Raw genomic sequence first — 17405 nt, forward strand, 5'->3', positions numbered from 1 at the left:
ACTGATCTTTATTTTTAAGATACTAATCTAAACTAATCTATTCTTTAAAGATTTTTAGCTCACCTGCAACAACAAGGGTTCAAACCCACAACGCAGAGAAGCTACCTGACAGATGTTGTGGCCTTTCTGAAATACGTCCTTAACATGGCACCACAACAAGTGCGACTCTCAACCAGGAGCATCAATGCCCTCTTGGTTGAAATAAGGGCACGTATCAGAGATGTTAGCCGTGAGATTGTTGGCCACCGACTGAATGTGCGCAGATCTAAGTCTGGTAAGTTCAACACAGAGGACTCCAAATGTATTTATTGCCATCACTTTACTAAAAGCCCAAAAACTGCATGAAGGACTGTATTGTGAAAAATTTAAGATCGACTCAAACAAACATGCTGCTTTCATAGAGAGGGCACCAAAAAAGATCAGTGCTGCACTCGGTATGTATGAATTCTCACTACAAAAGCTTTATCTGTAATGCGTATGTGTGCAATGTAATCCTATCTAAGCACTACAGATCTTTGCATTACTGGACTGATCTGTAGAAAATGGGCTTTATTTGCATTTCGTCTGATGAGATTTGCATCCACTTTCTTTGTAAGACTACAGTGGTTTGGTAATGTTTGTGTATCCGGAGCGGCAACACTTGTTTCGCGGGGCCATACCCACAGATCTACGTCAAATGGAACCCTGCAGAGTTTTACTTTAGGAACCTATGTGTACAAACTGGACTTTCACATATGGATCGGTATGTGGATGTAAATGTCCTCCATTTTAAACACTCTGTGGTCAGTGTGTTGTGTGTTTTGTAGTGTACCGCGCTCCTTTGTAGTGTACTTTGTAGTCATAACTATAATTTTCTTATAACTTGTGAAATGTTGAAATCATATTGAGGTGGTAGCAAAAAGTGAAACTAAACAGTTGAGATTTTGTTTTACTTATCTTTTTAGTAATGTCATTTCTCATGTTGTCAATTGCTTTCCTGCCTGTACAACATCCATTGCACGTCTGCCCGTCCTGGGTGAGGGATCCCTCCTCTGTTGCTCACCCTGAGGTTTCTTCCATTTTTTCCTGTTAAAGGTTTTTCTGGGAGTTTTTCCTTAGTCGATGTGAGGGCCGAAGGGCAGAGGATGTTGCTGATGTTATGTTAAGCCCTTTGAGACAAACTGCTTTAAAACTGGGCTATACAAATAAAGTTGACTTGACTTACTGCGCTCCTGTCCCATACTCTGAATTTTTACTGGAATTTTCAGAGTTCCTATCGAGTCTCGTCCTTAAACCTAATAAAGTAATTATCATGGGCGATTCAACATCGACGTGGACGATAGTAATGATAGCCTTTGCACAGCATTTATCTCCCTATTAGATTCAATCGGCTTCTGTCAGTGTGTACATAAACCCACTCACTGCTTCAGTCACACTCTTGACCTTGTTCTGACATATGGCATTGAAGTAGAACATTTAATAGTCTTTGAACCAAATTTTCTTCTATCTGACCATTGTTTAATAACTTTTGAGTTTGTACTATTTGACTTCATACCACCAAGAAAAAACTCCTACACTAGATACGTGTGTGTTAGTGCTGTGGCTAAATTTAAAGAAGCAGTTCTATTGTCATAAACTTCAGTATCATGTCCAGATACTAGTGAACATTACAGCAATCCCTCTCAAATGGACCATTTTGTGGACAGTGCTGCAAACTCATTAAGGACAACGATAGACTCTGTTGCCCCGTTAAAAAAGAAATGCATAAAGCAAAATAGACTTGCACCCTGGTTATAATACAGAGGTTCGCAAATGCGAACAAAAACTTAAAAGGAAATGGCATTCCTCCAAACCTATTGAATCTCGCTCAGTCTCAGTCAAGACAGTCTTAGATCATATAAGTAGGCCCTACAGACTGCCAGAGCAGCCTATTACTCGAAATTAATTGAGGATAACAAGCATAATCCCAGGTTTCTCTTCAGCACTGTAGCCAGGCTGACAGAGAGCCATAGTGCTATCGAGCCTTGTATCCCTGTGATCCTCAGCAGCAGTGACTTTATAACCTTTTGTAACAACAAGATTTTAAACATTAGAGACAAAATTCAACACCTATTGACCTCAGCTGGTACTGATATAACATCAAACACTGGTGCCTTAGAAACAACAGTAGAAACAGATAATCATCTTGACTGCTTTTCTCCTATTGACCCTCATCAGCTACATTCACTTATATATTCATCCAAGTGCAGCCATCTTGCACAAGAACTTTGCACTACTCTTTTCATTTGCACTACTCTGCCATTTGCACAATACCACCGTAAATATTATTGTCATCCCAGACATATATATTTTTTTTTATTCTGGTAATTCTTATATTTATATAGTGCTGTTTTATGTTTATAGTAGTTAGTATTGGTTATTGGGCTTATACCGGGACTAGGGAAACTAATTTCGTTCCACCTCATGTTTCTACATGTGTGAAATGACAATAAAGCTCCTTGAATCCTTGAATCCACAACAACCAGCATGAGAGATCATATTTCTCCTGTACTGGCTTCTCTACATTGGCTAGGCCAGCCCCTAGTTATGCTGCTATAGGCTTAGACTGCCGGAGATCTCCCATGATGCACTGAGCTCTTTCTTCCTCTCCCTCTCCTTCTGCACACATTTATGTCCCATTAACACATATCACTAACTCAACCTCTTCCCTGGAGTCCTTGTGCTTTCCCTTCTCGCAGGTTCTCATGGATCGTGGTCGGACCTCCTGCTGCGGTCCTGCTCAAAACTTACTGCAATTACTCCTATTTAGTCATAATCTATTTTAATTCTATTGCTACTCTGCTGCAGCAGCTACCATTATTATTGTTACTAAAATTACTATCATAATCACCATACTTCATTGAAATTATCATTATCTACAGTTCCAATACTTCTAGTGTTATTACTGCTGCTATGCATCTCTGCTTGTGTGCTCCTTCTCTCATGCTCCATCCCCTCCCTCTCTCTCTCTCTCTCTCTCTTTGTCTGTCTGTCTCTCTCTCTCTCTCTCTCTCTCTCTCTCTCTCTCTCCCCCATTCAGATCAGATCAGATCAGATCAGAATTCCTTTATTTATCCCTGGAGGGAAATTCTTGTTTTTACAGACATTGCACATGCAGTATTCCCGACCAAGAAAGGAGAAAAGTGCAGAGTATAAAAAATAGGATAAACTTAATAAAGATAGGATAAACAAAACTAAAATCTCAAAGTACAGGTATTTACAAAAAACTGTATTCAAATTTTTAAGAAATTTTAAAATACAGGTATGTACATATGTAAAAAGCCAATATGTACATTGTATATATACAATGAGTGTGTCCGTCACAGTGCTGAGTTTAACAGTTTGATGGCGACAGGCAGGAATGATTTCCTGTGTCGCTCTGTGGTGCATCATGGGAGTCAGAGTCTGTTGCTGAACGAGCTCCTGTAGCCGATCAGCACATTGTGGAGAGGGTGAGAGGGAAAGTCCAGTATAGTTCTTATTTTGGACAACATCCTCCTCTCAGACACCACTGTCAGAGAGTCCAGTTCCTCTCCCACAACATGGCTGGCCTTCTTGATGATTCTATTGAGTCTGTTGGTGTCCCTCACCCTCAGGCAGCTGCCCCAGCAGGCAACGGCATATGTGATGGCACTGGACACCACCGACTCATAGAACATCCTCAGCATCGTCCTGCAGATGTTGAAGGACCTCAGCCGCCTCAGAAAGTAGAGGCGACTCTGGCCCTTTCTGTAGACCATGTCCACGTTCTTGCACCAGTCCAGCTTGTGGTCTAAGTACACCCCCAGGTATTTGTACTCCTCCACCACCTCCACAGTGTCCCCTTTGATGTTGATAGGGGTCACTGGAGCCTTAGTCCTCCTCAGGTCCACCACCAGTTCTTTGGTCTTTGTCACATTGAGCTGTAGGTGTTTTTTCCCGCTCCATGTGACAAAGTTGTCCACTACCGTCCTGTACTCTCTCTCATCCCCCCCAGTAATACACCCAACCACTGCAGAGTCATCAGAAAATTTCTGAAGATGGCAGGACTCTGTGCAGTGCGTAAAGTCTGTGGTGTAGATTGTGAAGAGGAAGGGAGAGAGGACAGTCCCCTGTGGAGCCCCTGTGTTGCTGATCACTTCATCTGACAGGCAGCACTTCAGGCGTACGTACTGCGGTCTGCCCGTCAGATAGTCTGCGATCCAGGACACCAGTGGGGCATCCACCTGCATCGCTGTCAGCTTCTCAGCCAGCAGAGCCGGCCTGATGGTGTCAAACGCACTCAAGAAATCGAAGAACATGATTCTCACAGTGCTTGCCGGCTTGTCTCAGGTGAGTGTAGACTCTGTTCAGCAGGTAGATGATGGCATCGTCCACTCCAAGGCGGGGCTGGTAGGCGAACTGAAGGGGATCCTGAAGCGGTTGGACCATGGGCCTGAGCTGCTCCAGGACGAGTCTTTCCAGGGTCTTCATGATGTGTGACGTCAGGGCCACAGGCCTGTAGTCCTTGGGGTCGCTGGGACGCGGCGTCTTCGGGACAGGAACGAGGCATGACGTCTTCCACACCACGGGGACCCTCTGGAGACTCAGACTCAGGTTGAAGACATGATGGAGTATCAGCTCACCTTGTCCTCTTCAGTATCTGGGCCTGCAGCTTTGCCTGCATGGAGTCTCTGCAGCTGTCTTCTCACCTGGTCAGCTGTGAAGGTCATCGTTGGGGTGATGGGTGGGGGAGGAGTGCTTGTGGTACCCAGGTGAGAGTGGTCCACCCAGGCTTCTGGGGACGAGGTGTGAGCGAGGCCATCCAGATGGAATGTGGGTGGAGGGAGAGAGGCTGGAGTGGCTGGTTGCTGCAGCCGTACTGCTGAGGAGTCGTTTGAAGTGTGAATTGGGGTCCCTGTGTCGAATCTGTTAAAAAACTGATTCAGCTCATTCGCCCGTTCCACACCGCCATCAACTCCTCCGCTGTTTGGCCCGTAACCTGTGATGGTCCTCATGCCACTCCACACCTCCCTCATGTTGTTCTGCTGGAGTTTCCACTCCAGCTTCCTCCGGTACCTCTCCTTTGCCTCCCTGATCTTTATTCTCAGGGTGCGCTGAATAGCTCTCACCTCCTCCCTATTGCCTGCTCTGAAAGCCCTCTTCTTGTCATTGAGGATGGCTTTGATGTCCTTGGTTACCCACGGCTTGTTGTTGGGGTAACACTTTACAGTTGTGGTTGGGACAATGGTGTCCACACAGAAGTTTATGTAGGCAGTGATGCACTCAGTGAGCCCATCAATGTCCTGGCCGTGGGGCTCACAGAGTGCCTGCCAGTCTGTCACCTCAAAACAGCCCTGGAGTGTCTCATTGGCCTCGTCTGTCCATCTCCTCACAGTCCTTGAAGTTGTGGGCAGACGCTTTACGAGAGGCACATAGCAGGGGGAGAGGTGGATCAGGTTGTGCTCAGTGAGCCCATCAATGTCCTGGCCGTGGGGCTCACAGAGTGCCTGCCAGTCTGTCACCTCAAAACAGCCCTGGAGTGTCTCATTGGCCTCGTCTGTCCATCTCCTCACAGTCCTTGAAGTTGTGGGCAGACGCTTTACGAGAGGCACATAGCAGGGGGAGAGGTGGATCAGGTTGTGATCTGACCTGCCTAGTGGGGGGAGGGGGGACGAGCTGTAACAATCCTTTGCATTAGCATACAGCAGATCAATTGTTCTTCCCTCTCTGGTAGGACAGTTCACAAACTGAGTGAAAGTGGGGAGTGTTTTGTCCAGGTTAGTATGGTTGAAATCACCCGAGATTGCAATGAATGCACTCGGGTGCTGAGTCTGTATCCGGGCTATTGCAGAGTGAATAGTGTCACATGTCCTGCTGGGGTTTGCAGAGGGGGGAACATAAACAGTTACCATGACAACATGTGAAAACTCCCTGGGCAGGTAATATGGACGTAGTCCAACGGCACACAGTTCCACATCCGGGCTGCAGATGCGCTCCTTCACCGTGATGTGAGCTGGATTACACCACCGGTTGTTAACGAGCACGGCAAGCCCCCCCCCCTTTGTGCTTACCGCTGGTAGCGCAGTCTCTGTCCGCACGAACCGTATGGAAGCCCGTTACCGTCACATTGTCGTCGGGTATGTCCTGGTGCAGCCATGTCTCCGTAAAGCACATCAAACTGCACTCCCGGTATTCCCTCTGACTCTGCGACAGTGCCGTCAGTTCGTCCATCTTATTCCCGAGTGACCTCACATTTCCCATGACGATAGAGGGGAGACACGGCTTAAACTTTCTAGTCATAAGCCTCCGCTGTTTCAAAGCTTCCCTCTTCCTCCGTAACTTTTTATTTCCCCTGCATCCCCTGTGCGTTTTAATCCAGCATTCAGCAGGGATTACTCTCGGTGTTTTCCCTGGAGCGGTGGCCGGCTTCAGGTCCATCAGCTGATCCCGAGTGTAAACAATGCGGGCAGCGAGGAGTTTCATCGCCGCTCCGAAAAGTGTAGTTCAGCGACGAACAAAACACCAAAAAGACACACAACTTTCCTGGTGTGTGGTAGGTAGAAAAACAGTGTAGTCCAGAGTAAAAGAAAGTAAAAGGAGTCGCGAAGAAATAATAAAATAGTAAAAAACAGTGAGAAAGATCGGGAGTGTCTGTAACAGGCTGCACACGTATCGACGCATGCGCACTATTCCCCATTCCTCCTTCCCCCAGACAGCAAGGAGGCACTGAGGGGTTTTTTTTGGACTCCTGGGTGGGTTTATCATCGCAATAACTGGGCACCGAAAGGGGGTTGTCATAAATATGACCACAGAAGAGGTGAGAGAGGCAGAAAAAGACAAAGATGGTGCTCGCATCATCTGTGTAAGTACAAAGAGGATTATAAAATGACAAAGTGATGCAGGTCACATTGTGATATACATTGTTTAATCAGTTGGTCTGTGACTACTATGTCCTTTGGTACGATAGGTGGAACAGCACAAGACCCAACGCTATCACGGACAAGCGGCTGTTCCCCTCCACCGTCACGAGTATGCCTGGATGCAGCGATACAACCAGCTAAGAGGTCAAGTTGAAGGAGTGTCTGCAGAGACCTTTTTTCACAACACCAATGGGGGGGGTCCTGCTCAAGCTGCCAGAGCTCTTTCAAGCTGCTTGGAAGTCGATGAATTTGGGGTCTGCACCCACTTTCAACATGTTGAGGTGATCCTACAGCACTTATGTAAGACAAGTTCTAATCTGTTTTTAGCACAAATGTTCAACTGGTTTATTTTCCACAGCGGATGATCCGACGGAGGATATTCTTCAGAGCAGAGCACTGACAGTTCTGGCCATTTCAACCTATGCTCTGAAAAAAGGGGCCAAAGGTGGCGAAAAAGGTTCCAACAGAACGAGATAGAGACTTCTGGCCAAGAGGAGCAGGTGAAACAAGGCCTCTGCTGACATACAATCATGTACAATATTATATCTTACACAGTAAGGGTGGCCACAACAATTAAGGGAAGGTTTTTTGTTCCATTCCTGCTCATTCAACACAGCCAAGTATCTATCTAGTTATCTATCATTCACAAGAGCATGTTTTGGGAGCTTTAACAGAGATAAAAACAAAATCACAGTATCAGATCCAAAATCAGCATAATGTACTAATGTACTTACTTACCTATAATTAGGTGGAGGAGAAGGAAGAAGAGGAAGACCACGAGGCAGAAGAAGAGAAGGAGCAAGAATTAGAAAGATCTTATGACCTGCGCAAAAAGGAACCCGTGCCTTCAAGCCAACAAAGACAAGTGAGTGTTTTAATATTGTGAGCTTTCACACAAGACAAATTTTTTATTAATCTCCCTTACTCTACCGCTTCCTGATAACAGTGAGTGAGCTCGTCTGAAGAGGACAAGGTGAGCTGTTAATTTTAGTTATTCCATACATGACTTAGAGACTTAGACTTAGAGACTTAGACTTTCTTTATTTGTCATTTGGATTTTCATCACAAACGAAATTTTGGTACAGTGGCTCAAGCATAGCAGGAATTACCGACATATTCTTTTTAAAAGAAAAAAAAAAAGTAAAAAATATAATATATACACACAATAAATATGCAGTAAAAAGTACTTGAATACATACAAGGTTCTTTTAAGTTTTAGATAGTTAAGATATAGAAGTTTAAGATATTATAATGGAATATTTCATGAAATTTAGGAATATATATCTTTCTCAAAACAGACACACATGTACCCCATTCTACAAAGAGTTGTGTCGTCATCCACTGTAATGCTCTGAACATGCTGAAAACTTTCAATTCATGTTTATAGCAACTTCTTCTTTTCTATAAACAGAGAAAAAGCTCCTCTGAGGACGACAGCCAAAACGAGTGCCCCATCCTGCGAAGAGAGGTGGGTCATCATCCATTGTAATGCTTCAACATATAATGCAATGGAATCATTTCATCTCAATATCTGAAACATAGCAATCTTTTCTAAAAACAGAGAGAAAGCTTCTTTGAGGAGGACGGCCAAAAAGAGTGCCCCATGCTGCAAAAAGAAGTAAGATTTGTCATCACTTAATACTGAAAACACATACGGGAATCTTTCTGTGCAAAGTGTGTAAAAGTATCGCTTTTCTAAAAACAGGTGCTGTGTGCAGCTGAGGTGGCTGTTTCACTTGATCTTGTGACTTTAATGACACCCACAGTAAGTATGCTAAACAGTACACCAGCTCTATCAGTTAGGGGACATATGTTCAGTAACTGATAGAGCTAGTAGAAATTTGGTCTTTCCCAGTTGCCTTATTTTGTTTATATATATATATATATATATATATATAGATATAGTTATATATATGTGTGTGTGTGTGTGTGTTTATTTATGCATGTGTCTATATACACACATTTCTTTGACCTGGGTTCTTTCTTCTTCCCACAGAAGGACAAAGTTGCAGTAAAAGTACCCTCTGGTGTAAGTGTGTTCCAATTCAAATTTAAAAATTTCACTGCAAAACTAGATGATCTAGTTTCTACCTACGGGGGCAACAATTATTTTTTTTATTTTCTGTATTCTTGCTTCTTCTCTTCTGCTATTTTCAGATCCAGCAGGCCTTTGTTAGTCCAGGTACAGCAGCGATTTTAAAATGTCCTCCACAAAAAACTTTTCCTGACCCAACCGAGAGGCAGAGCAAGCTTGAGCAGTTATTGTTTCATCAGTGAAGCCTATGTAAGTTAAAATAAGAAAAGAAAGAAGAAGAAGAAAGTGACATATTTTAAATAAACCTTTAAATAAAGGTTCCATGGGGCAAACACCATGCCAGAAGAGGTTTTCAGACAGGAGTATAGATGAAGAGGAACAAGCAGAACAAGCAAGGAGGAGGGAGGATTTAGAGGGGATGAGGAGGGAAGATGAAAGAAAAGTGGGGGACACCGAGAGTAGGGAGGGAAGCAATTTGGTTTAAGAAAGTGCCAGAAAACACATTTACTGAAATGTATGGACACACTGGAAGTTTTGTCCAAGTGTTTCAAGTGTTCAGTGTTCAATAAAACTATTCAATGCAAAACACAAGTTTATTCCTTATTTCTTATTTTGTTGTTAAATTGCTGATCTAAACTATTCCATACATTAAAACATAATTCAAGTACAATGAGGTACCAGCTTCTGCAGCATATTTGACTGAAGGAAGGCCAAGAAGACTTATACCTATAAAAATGGGTGTAATGAGATGTCACTTCTGTTGAAAGGCTGAGGTATAGCTGAAACTGAGGACATATGACTTGTCCATCTAACAAGACAGGAAATGACTGACCTTTGCCTGAAGTGTTAAAAAGATCAGTGAAAACCATCTTCTCAGTATGTCCTGGCTGGAACATTCAAACTTTACTTATAAGTTCCTTGATTGTAGAAAGTGCAATGTTAAACTCCAAATGACCTCAATGCTTTCAGAGGAGACTTTTGGAGACCCCAAAATTCCTGAAGTCCTGAGGAGTTATGTTCATGGTCATCTCTCTCTCTATATATATATATACCAAACTGCTTAAGGCAGATGGTGGCCAATTCTGAGCCTGATTTTATAAGATAAGATAAGATAAGATGAACTTTATTGATCCTGCAGTGGGGAAATTCACTTGTGGCAGCTCACAAGGACAGAAGAGGAGTGCAAAAAGCAAAGAGGGTGCAAAAACAGTTACAAAAGAATGTAGAGGTAAAATAAATTAACAATTTACAAGATAAGCAAAGAAAGACCTGCGGTAGCTCCTTCCTGCACTGAGGGTGTAGCAGTCTGCCGCTGAAGGAGCTGCTCAGAGCCTCCACTGTCTGATGCAGAGGGTGACAGGTGTTGTCCATGATGGATGTCAGCTTGGCTAACATCCTCCTCTCACCCACCTGCGCCAACAATTCTGTGCATTAAAAGGAGGTTGTCACTTCTGAGCTTTGCTGACAAAGAAAAAGACTGATCCCCGATGCAGAGCGTTAAGGGCAGGCAGGCGAGGCAGAGGTCCAAGCAACAGTCTTTATTTAATAATAACAGAAAACCAACTCAGAAAGGCACACTCTCACCATGGCAGAAGAACAACAATAAACTGTGGCAAAAACTCCTGGCAAAAAGCATGGCAAACGAAACCTGGCATGACATGGAGTAAACGCAGACGCTCTGACAAAGGTGACTGGGAAGACAAGGACTAAATAGACATGACAACGAGACACAGGTGACACACATCAGGAGGGAGAAGGCAATCAGGAAAACCAAAAGCAAAGTTACAAGAAAACCGGACACACAGGGGAAGTGAAGCTTTTCAAAATAAAACAGGACATGACAAAAACCTTGAACATAATACATGGAAACAAGACACACATGGACCATGACACAAGGACTCAAAAACCAAAAGACAGAGAACCAAAACGTGACATAAACCTGAACTTAAAACATGAAAAACATATGAGACTCAAACATAAAACATGGAAACACAAGAAACGTGACACATGGATTCAAAAACAAAAGGACAGAAAACCAGGACGTGACTGAAACCTGAACTTAAAACATGAAAAACACATGGGAGACAAACATGGAACATGGCACGTGGACTATCAAAAAACAAAGTGTAACCAAAAAAACAGGCATGACAGAGGTATTTCTTCACCACTGTCACTTGGGTCTCTGTAAATAATAGTATAAAGAGTATGGTCTAGACCTGCTCCATATGTAAAGTGTCTTGAGATACTATTTGCTGTGAATTGGCTCAAATAAAATTTACTTCACTTGTTTTGGGACTATTTACACCTTGTGTTCGTTGAAGGGCTAACCTTTGTCAACATACAACTTCAGTGGCATTTGGCCATGGCTTTTCTGTAATCAAATTTTGTCTTGGATGTCTTTGGCCTCAGTCATTATTGCCTTGTGTTCAGTCACTGGATGTTGCAGTTCAGTGATCTCCTCACCTTGCTTTGTCACCACCATCATGTTGCTCTCAACCAGGTCTTTCCCATTTAGAAGCTTGTAAGGAGATGTTGGGGTTTTTACTGAGTACATCTCAGTATGAAACCCAACATCTCAGTATGAGACCCTTTGTACAAGTAAAAGGGCCTTTACAGACGGGTGTTGAGATGTTGGGTTCATAACACCCAACATCTCCATATTGTACTTGGAATCACCCAACATCTCAATGCTGTTTCCTGACCTGTTACCCTAACTCTACAAGAAAGGTTTTAAAGTCTTGCTAAGTTTGTCTAAAATGTATTACCATTTACTCTTAAAAAACATAAGTCCACATGTTTGAAATGTCTTTGTTTTATTTGAACATTAAAACACAGAACTGTAAACAAACACATTGTTTTCTTTATCAAAACCAGTCTGAATTCTGTTTGTCCTCGAGGGTGTGGCAGTTGCATATCCCGGTCCTCTTTTGTGACTCAGTCTTATCTTTTTGACTGTTACACAAGCCAGCATCTTTGAAATGTCTCCATTTTATTTGAACATTAACAACAGTACTGTCAACAAACACATTGTTTTCTTTATCAAAAACAGTATGAATTCTGTTTGTCCTCGAGGGTGTGGCAGTTGGTTGTCCTGATCCAGTCTGCAATCTTTTGGGCTGTGGCACAAAAATGAAACAACAACATTTAGGGCATGTGTCAAATCTCTGATTTTAGCTTTCACATCTAATTTGGTGTGAGATAAACCATAGCCAATTCATGTACTATATAATACTCACCTTTGGTCCACTGCAGGTGCTCACACAAAGTTCAATGCATCTATATTCCTCAGCTGTTGTTCAATCCAGGACCACAGCTCCTAAAGATAAAAAGTTGATTATTTCTTTTTTTATTATTGAAGGCACACATGCAGAAATTGGCTTTTTACTCTCACTAACATCCTGTTGCTGAAGTTTTCACCACTAGTACATACATCGGGTTGAGTCTAACACACTGAAATGTAAAGCAAATCACTGATTTCTAGTCCTCAACACCAAGAACACTCAAGATTTTCTTTTCCACATTATGAAACTTAGTTACATCAGGTTTCTTTAACCCTCTAAACAGCAGCGCATTGTAAGGAAACATGACACCCTCTTTCCTATTGGTGAAAAATGCATGATTTCAACCACTCAGATTATGTGTATGGCAACCCATTTGGTTGCTAAGGAAAAGCTGTGGGAGAAACGGCGGCTAATGAGAGATAGTGATAGCAATAGCAGCAGCAATAGCGAGTTTTGATATGTGAGAGATTTATGACATTTTTGACATTGTTTGGAGTGTATGGTTAGTGAGTAGTGAGTGTGTTTAGTGTATAGTTTAGGCGACTACTGAATGTGGAGCAGGCAGCGCAGCTCTTCTTTGAGCTGGGAGGTGCAGAGTGAGACGCGGAGCCAGAGCCTGAGCCAGAAAGTGAAGACTTTGACGACAAAGAAGATGATCCCTCTTTTGTTTTGGAAGAGGAAAGAGAGAACGAGGAGCCACCGATGTGCGCACAGAGTGCTACTCGGAGGTCTGCACAGAGGAAGGGACGGCTTGGCACACCCACCAGGTCCAGATGTCCGCTGACTCTGGCAGCAGAGCCACGCCTCCTCTCTGGGCCTTGGAAGACAAAGGAAGATGCTGACACTGCCCCATCTGTAAGCAGGTTTCAACCATGAAGAACCACCAGGAGTCCAGGTGGAGACACTTTCCCCCCAAAGTCCAAAATATCTTTTTCTGTCGTTTTTTTTGCCATTGACACAGTTAGGACAAGCTGCTGTAACACCAACAAAAGTGCTGTAAAAAACTGGGAAATAGGGAAGAAGTACAATTGGACTGACATAGAGACAGAGGATCTACATAAGTTTTTCTGTCTTCTGATCTACATGTCGTTGGTGTCGCTGTCAAGTCTCCAAGGTTACTGGAGACAGAATCACATTTTGTCTGTGCCTCTTCTAGCCAAAGTGGTGACAAGGGACAGGTTTCGCTATTTTGGAACATCCACCTCAGTGATCCTGAGGAGGATCTAGAAAACAACAGCAAGAAGGGAACACCAGGCCATGACAAACTGTTTAGAGTCAGGCCTCTTTATCATGACATTCTGAGTGCCTGCCAGGCTTATTACCACCCGAGAAGAGAGGTGGCTGTGGATGAAAGGATGGTGGCAACTAAGGCAAAAACAGGCATGACATGAAGGACAAGCCAACTAAATGGGGATGAAACTTTTTGTATTGTCTGAGTCAAACTGGCTACACCATCAGATTCAACATTTACACATAGTCTATAACTGCAAGTGAGCATGGACTGTCTTATGATGTTGTCATGAACCTTATACAGCCATTCTGTCTTGGCATTGGGTACCATATTTACATGGACAATTTTTACACAAGTCCCAAACTGTTCATGGACCTGGCCAGCATGAAGTTTGGAGCATGTGGCACCTACAGTGAGAGCAGAAAAGGATGCCCCAGAGGGAGGGCAAATGCGCTCACCAAAAAATGTGAAAGAGGATCTGTGAGATGGATCAGAGAGGGCCCACTTGTTTATGTAAAATGGATGGACACACAGGAGGTGTCTGTGTGCTCCACCATCCATCCTGCATTTTCAGGAGAGACAGTGCCAAAAAGGGTGAAGAATGGAGATGGACACTGGGCTGTGAGAGACATTCCCTGTCCTACACCAATCATGGCCTACAACAAGAATATGGGTGGTGTTGACCTGTCAGGTCTGTGATCTGCCCCTCTGTCTTGTGGTGGACAGGAACTGCTTTTAAGAGTGGCACAAATAACTCGTGGTGTATTTTTTTTGTGACACCTGATTGTGTTGTAAATAGCTGTACAAAAAGGCATTTACTGCATTTTAAGATAAATTGTTGTAAATAACTTGTTTGCTAAATTTGTACATATTTTGTTGACATTTACTTGTATATAGCTGTATATTGTACTGTGTTTACTGTACCTTGTAAACTGTTAACTTATTTTACCTCTATATTTTTTCTGTTTTTGCACACTTTTTGCTTTTTTCACTGTTCTTCTGTTCTTGTGAGCTGCCACTGTGGATTAAAAAAATGTTTAACATGCCTTATTCTGTTTTATGCTATATGTTTTATGCATTATTAATGGTATAATTGATAATGTTATAATCATGTAGAACTGGTTGTTTGCCTCAGGACTGCACACTCTGAGGGAGATAGAGGTATCATGCATAGTAGGAGAAGGACACCATATCTCAAGTCACTCTGACCGACAGGAGAAGACACTGATACACCACCCCTCCCCTCTTGTGTGAGTGTAAAGGTGTTGAGACTAACAACCAGTGTTATCTTAAGGTATATATAATGATGTACTTCCTTGAGTGCTTCAGATCCCACTTGGCGTTTGGCTGAAGCAGACTTGTGTTCTGAGGTGGGATCTCCAAAGATCTTTGTTTCTAAAATAAATAACTCTGTTTTAAGGCTATTCAACGACTCTGTTTTAGCTCTCTCACATCAACCTACTCGGGGAAGCAAGTGGGCTTCAACAATTTGGGGGCTCGTCCGGGATGTGAGGAGTTTTTTGATCTGACCTAAAACCAAACTGCACACCGAGGACACAGCGCTGTGGTCGACCTAAAACAAAGGTAAAGCAGAAACCTGTTGTAACGAATTCTGCATATTGAATACTCTCAAATAAGAAGGCAATCTGTGTCTGCAAGTGTGAAGTTTCCAAAATTCAGAGTCTGTTGAAAATTCAGAGGATAAAAAAAAAAAAAAAATAAAGTGTGAATGAGTGAAAAACAAAGTAAGGAACTGGAACAAAAAAAGAAAAGAAAAAAGAGGTTAAAAGATCAATTGTAGATCTTGTCCTTGGTCGTGGCGGACCCCACCGTCCTCTGACGAGGGGACGGAGCCAAGGAGGCAGCTGGGTTAGAGTCCCGGGGAGGTGAGGACCCCCGAATTCTGAGTTAGAAGAGCAGTGTCTCTTCAAATATTGGGTTAGAGTCCCTAGGAGCGGCGTCTCCTTAAAAGCTGAAAGGATAAAAGTTCCAGAGTTGGTGAGTATTGAATAAATGTGATATTGTGTGTATGTGTGACATGTCTGGGTAATTGGGGATAAAATAGATAAATAATAGAATTCAGCGGTGTCTTAAGTGCAGAGCATTACAACAGTGTCGTGACAAAACTGTTCAAAACAGACAGCGGAAACCTCACGGTGTCAACGAAAGCTGGCTGAGCCGCGGAAACCTCACGGTGCCAACGGAAGTGGCCGGTTTATGTCACAAGGGTCAGTTGCTCGGGTGAACTCCATACAAACTGACTGGCTGTTTTGCTCTGCTCACTGAATAAGACTTGTGGCTCGGGTGGACCCCATACACACCGGCTGACAGCTGAATTTAGATTTTAATAAACTATTGGTTAATTAATTACTTAATTAATTAATAGATTGGTATAACATTTTTAAGGATGGAGGGTGAGTTTAATAAGGAGTTACATGACGGAGGTTGTGGACCTGAGGGTCGGTGGAAACCTCTGTCAGCACAACTAGAAAATATAATACTGGCAGGGACAGGGGTTACTGAAGAGAAAGAAAAGGAGAAGAAAATGGAGGGGGTAAAAAAGAAGGTAGAAAGATTAATAAAGGAGACAGGGAAAGAGTTAAAGGACAGAGTGTCCTTGGGAAAATGTTATGGGAAAAGGTAGCAGAGTCGAAGGCTAAAAAATAGAAGCCAGGAGGCAGGAAGAAGCAGCAAGTTTATTGAAAAAAAAAAGGAAAATGGAGGAAGGAAGGGAAAGCATATGAGGAGGAGAGGAGAGAATGGTCCGAGTTGGCGGTCTGGTGGCAGGGTGCCGATCATCAAAGAGAAGAAAGAAGAGCGGAAAAGCGAGAAGAAGAAGGCCAACACACCGGTCCGACCCCCACCCTACGCTCCTCCACTGCATCATGTGAGTCCCCTCAGGAAAGGTACCCAACAGAGAAAATAGAGAAAGGACAACTTTTCGTAAGTATACCATACCCAACACCCACCGCCTCTGCAGCCAAATGAGTGTTAGATAAAGCCTCAGTCTCAACACAGTCACTAGAACAGACAGATAACGAATCAGCAGTGTCAGAATATTGCGCACTGCCAAGACAAGGCCATCGATAGAATAGTACACACCGTACACACACTCCTACCAGGCGAGGATGAAGCTCCCATGAGCAGCATAAACACCCTATGACCTTGAAATAACACACACACTCAACTACGATAATTTTCCCCTTAATCACCACCAGCTAGGGAGTCAAATACAAATCATTTGGACTAGGTGATGTGCAAACAATAGTTGATAAAATGCCCCAGTGGCAGAAGGCGGAGGATTGTGGTTAAACAACTAGATAGTCTCACTGCAGGACAGACTCTGGCGCTTGGAGACTTTAGAGTGGTGGCAGCCAGATGCATGACGGGAGCAGACCTGAGGGAGATTTAGGAGGAGGCTAATACGAGACGCCCTCCTGATAACACACCATTTACTAGGGTAAGCACTGACATAGGCAAAGCAATGAGAGAGAAGTATCCATTGCCCAACGTGGCAATGGTTCCAAAATTACAGTGGGCGCCTGAACAGCACCCATGCGAGTTTCTAGATAAATGTAAGGACACGTGGATCAAACACACAGGTGTCCACCCAGGGCCAAAAGGGGTACAAAGGGAATGGTACAGACACGCGGTGTTAGAGGGTGTTCCAGAGGAGGTTAGAGAAAGAAAAAAAAACATTTAGTGTATCACCTCACTTGAGCACAAGACGAACAGCAAAAGGAGCGGGACACTATTAAAGAGCTTCAGGGTCAATTACTGAAGCTACAACTGAACGAGGCCAGACAAAGAAGGTAAATGACAAAAAGAGAATAGAAAAAAGTGAAGCTGTGAAGGTAATGGTCACTGCTGAGAATAATGATACTCCTGATTTGTTTCCTGTTCCCTCTTGAATAGAAAAAAAGCTGCCCGAGATACCCACCATACGGCAGAGGAGGAGG

At 43.3% G+C, this 17405-nt stretch overlaps 2 long non-coding RNA genes across 4 annotated transcripts; one reads left to right on the plus strand and one right to left on the minus strand.

Moving 5' to 3' along the window:
* The first annotated feature begins 13 nt into the window (after window positions 1-13).
* LOC124055975 lies at window positions 14-9665 on the plus strand. 3 transcript variants are annotated; one of them, XR_006842918.1, is made up of 12 exons: window positions 14-274; window positions 371-434; window positions 6692-6841; window positions 6947-7180; window positions 7258-7399; window positions 7648-7764; window positions 8311-8367; window positions 8461-8517; window positions 8605-8664; window positions 8896-8928; window positions 9057-9183; window positions 9252-9665. It is a non-coding gene; the product is annotated as an uncharacterized LOC124055975 (long non-coding RNA). The 3 variants fall into 3 exon arrangements; XR_006842919.1 differs by having other exon boundaries at window positions 6696-6841; window positions 9057-9665; XR_006842917.1 differs by having other exon boundaries at window positions 15-274; window positions 9057-9665.
* A 2154-nt stretch (window positions 9666-11819) lies between these two features.
* LOC124055972 lies at window positions 11820-13384 on the minus strand. The gene is made up of 3 exons (XR_006842910.1): window positions 12980-13384; window positions 12171-12250; window positions 11820-12050 (listed from the first exon to the last, which is right to left on the minus strand). It is a non-coding gene; the product is annotated as an uncharacterized LOC124055972 (long non-coding RNA).
* Between the last annotated feature and the right edge of the window lie 4021 nt (window positions 13385-17405).

The sequence above is a fragment of the Scatophagus argus genome, unplaced genomic scaffold, assembly GCF_020382885.2.
Source record: "Scatophagus argus isolate fScaArg1 unplaced genomic scaffold, fScaArg1.pri scaffold_37_ctg1, whole genome shotgun sequence".
NCBI lineage: Eukaryota > Metazoa > Chordata > Actinopteri > Scatophagidae > Scatophagus > Scatophagus argus.